The sequence below is a fragment of the Zootoca vivipara genome, chromosome Z1, assembly GCF_965207765.1.
Source record: "Zootoca vivipara chromosome Z1, rZooViv2.hap1.1, whole genome shotgun sequence".
Lineage (NCBI taxonomy): Eukaryota > Metazoa > Chordata > Lepidosauria > Squamata > Lacertidae > Zootoca > Zootoca vivipara.
This window is the reverse complement of record NC_142583.1, coordinates 21,200,001-21,203,574: the sequence shown is the minus strand read 5'-3', so window position 1 is coordinate 21,203,574 and position 3,574 is coordinate 21,200,001. Positions and strand designations below refer to the sequence as shown.

General features: G+C 37.3%; 1 protein-coding gene across 3 annotated transcripts in view; it reads right to left on the bottom strand.

Moving 5' to 3' along the window:
- Positions 1-3,131: 3,131 nt before the first annotated feature.
- CLOCK (clock circadian regulator) overlaps positions 3,132-3,574 on the bottom strand; it is a 36,456-nt gene continuing 36,013 nt past the window's right edge. For all 3 annotated transcript variants that reach the window (XM_035111565.3, XM_035111564.3, XM_035111566.3), the window contains exon 22: positions 3,132-3,574. This exon is cut by the window's right edge and continues 967 nt beyond it. The gene's annotated coding sequence lies outside the window, so the exon portion shown is untranslated.

Below are 3,574 nucleotides of genomic sequence, written 5' to 3'. Positions count from 1 at the left end.
TCAAAGCTGCTTCTGCCAAGCCGCTCTTCCCACTGCATACAATGTTTCAGCAAGAAATTTCCAATGGAGACAATTTATGCGTTTGACACACATGCAGACAGCACATGACACCATAACGTAAAAAACAAAACAAAAACCCACACACAAAAAACCTGTTCTCTCTAAAAATACAAACTATTCTATAATCGTGACTGAAGCAGTCTACTGAAGGCCACATCTGTAAACCCTCTACACATTTTAATCCTAAGGACCACTTAGAATCATTTTAAAGGCTCTAACAAGCCTCCTGTTGATATCTCTCCGACAATTGTGCAACATTATTATTTTTTTTAAAAACAGCTCTTCAAAGAGCTTAAGTGTGTAGATTTATCCGTTTCCCACAAAACCAACCAGTATCAGACGCCTGCATAAGCTTGTGTTCAGAGTCTCAAAGGATCACCCTATTGAGAAACATTTTCCAGCAATGCCTCTTTTTGACAATAGTCTACATTCCGATTCCTTTGGACGCCTCCCCGTCATTAAGAACAGTTCCATTGCCAAAAAATAATAAACTGTATTCTGAATGAGGTCCCCCCACCCCCCTCAATAAAGTGCTTTCATCTGCACACATCTTTCTATCCTAATTCAATAGGATACTCAAGTTTGAAACAAGAGCGACCCACCTTGGAGAGCATGGCACTTCAGAGAAACAAACAGATTTAACTTGCTGGTCTTTCAAGGTCCAACAACATATACACACTTCAGGGATGCTCTCTTGGCCAGAACAGTGCAACGGCCAGTGACAACATTCCTATTGGGAACCCCAGGGGCTTACTGATCATATATGGCCTTAAGCATCTAACTGAATTAGGACAACCAACAATTATGTACTTGTTAATCTGGTTGTTGGGTCATTTTTGTTGTCAGTTGGCAGCAGGCAAGCAGCCTACAGAAGTTTTGTGATACACTGGAGCCCCAGCCCCAGCCAGTAAACTTCTAGGTAAAAGTAATGGAAGGCATATGGAGAGCTCTGACTATAATCTTTTAATATGTGTACAAATATAGTGTATATATATTAAATATAATATAAAAATATTTATGTAATTCCCTCTAGAGACCCATTTTTAAATCGTCTGCCCTCGCCCCTCCCCCAACGTAAGCAACCCTAAACTGCATTTTTCTCTTTTTCAGCAGCACTTTGTCATACTTAAGTGCTGGTTATGGTGTGGTTGTGTTAGCACTATTTCATTAGTGCAACATTCACTTACCAATCCCCATGCCCGCCCGCCCTTTCTTCCCAAGCAGAGACATTTGGCCACATTGAATTCAAGATGGCAGAGCACTCAGTCCTACAGCAACTACTGGGATAAGACCAGCCTTGCAGGTGCAGCATTAGCACAAGCCATCTCCCTGGTATTTAAGTGGGAAATGATATTGAACATTTCTGAGTAACCAGCAACACCAGAGAAAAAGCATCGCGGGCAATACAAATCCTTCCCTCAAGGTTTTTGTTTCTGGCGTCTTTCAGTTAAGACTGCCCAAGGTGTGGAAGTGAAGTACTGTTTCTCAAAACTTCAGCCATCATTTTCCAGTTTCTCATCATTTCTCTGCTATCTAACTTTCACAGCAACCTCCCGGAAGTCTCATTACAGAAACCTCACGTCTACCATGACCGGATTTTTCCCCCAAGGAACAGTCAAAAAAGGAGGTTGATATCAAATAACAAAGTCCAGTGATTATGCTCTGCATTCCCAGTATGTAACTCCATATACAAAAGACTTGCTGTCCTGTTCTGTGAGCACAATGAAAGCTCTCCTGGTTTTCTCATTCAGTGCTATTATTGTTGTTTCTGTTGTAAATAGCTTAAAGCCCAAGAGGATGCCTATTCACTAAAACAATGCCATTAAAGCATGGACCTTTGATCAACACAGCCTAATTTGGAATTACAAGCAGCATTGGTATGGCAAGACAAAAGCTATCTGCAATTAAGTTAATGCGACTACTTTCCCACAATGTGCATTTCTTTGAGACTAGTTTAGGGAATGCCATAAAGTCCCTTTAAAGAATATAGCTAGGATATTTCCTAGACAAGTAACCTACTGGTTTCCAGTCGCTGCCAAGAGGGAACAGAAACTAGTCCAATTCTTTGGTTCTTTATTTCTTAAAACTTTGACTCCTGTTATTATGGTTCTACTGCTAGACTACTGGTTGTGGTGTGTCACGGGAGGATCATGCAAGACTATGGCAATAAAAACGACTCTTTAAAAATTAGTCTCAAAGATAAAATTCTGCTATCATTTGCTACTATGGTGTTGGCTTTGCTAACCCAGCGTTACATTCTTAGCATCTCGCCATACTTTGGTTACATTAATAAAGCTCCTCTATAATACTCCATCTTTCTTGACTCTGATATTCCTTCATCACAATCAGATTCTTCTTCTTTGAACTAACCAATCTATCTTTGTATTAAAACATATTTTGCTCTGCAGATGTGGATTTTAAATCTAGTACCATAAAATCTACTCAGTGTTTACTTTTAAAACTGTACAGAATTTCAGTTGAATCTTTTTATTAACTTTATTAAGTGAACTTGCCACCTGAAGTCTTAGTGCATCAATATCCCTTTTGGAAGCTGCAGCCCTCATTATTTTTAATCTATTTTCCCATTAAATTTCAGTAAATTTGAATTTGAGCCACTTTACAAAGTAATTATACTTGATTACTATGCAATTCTGTTTTGCTATCATTTAAAAGAACTTAATTTCTTGGTAAACGAATACTTCAAAAGTAAGTCATTACATGATGTATATCCCATGGTTAAGAAAGGGTGTGCCAAAAACTTCCCACCCCAATTTGTATGATTCTCACGCTCTCTCTATATATACAAATACAGTGGAGAAACAGCTATGAAGGATGCTTTGTTAACAATGTACTAAGACTTCAAAAATGGTCACAAATTCAAGATAATGTAATTAGAGATGTTTAACACTATCACCTGAATCAAAATCAAGGCACTATGGGTTTTTTGTTTTTGTTTTTTCAAATGACCCTGAATCATTTCTGATTAAATGAAGGTCAAAGAAGAATAAAAAGATTCCAACAAATTCTGAGAAGTTGTATTCCTCACCACAGAGGTTAAAAAGTGCCTACAATTATTAAATTCAAATATATTTTTTCTGTGCAAATTACTCCTATATTTGAGACATTCTTGAAAATTACTTTCATATTTTTAAACCTTATTTTTTTACATAAATATTTCCAACTATGTATTATATCAAAAGATAGCTTTGGGGGAGTAAAAGTCCAAACCATCCACAATAGAGCAGTGCAAATTCCTATTTTTTTCCCCAAAGAATTTTTTTTGAATATTTATGAAATGACAAATGATATATATGAATCTTAATGCCTTGAACCCCCCACAAGTTCAAAGAGTTTCATCAATAATTTAACTGCAAAACTTCCACAAACCAGCACACCATATTACCTCATTGAACTAACTCCGACAATCACACATAAAGCACAAACAGAAGACTTGTGCCCACATTACAGGGGAGAATAAATGATGGAGCATGATGTAGAAGACAAACAAGTATAA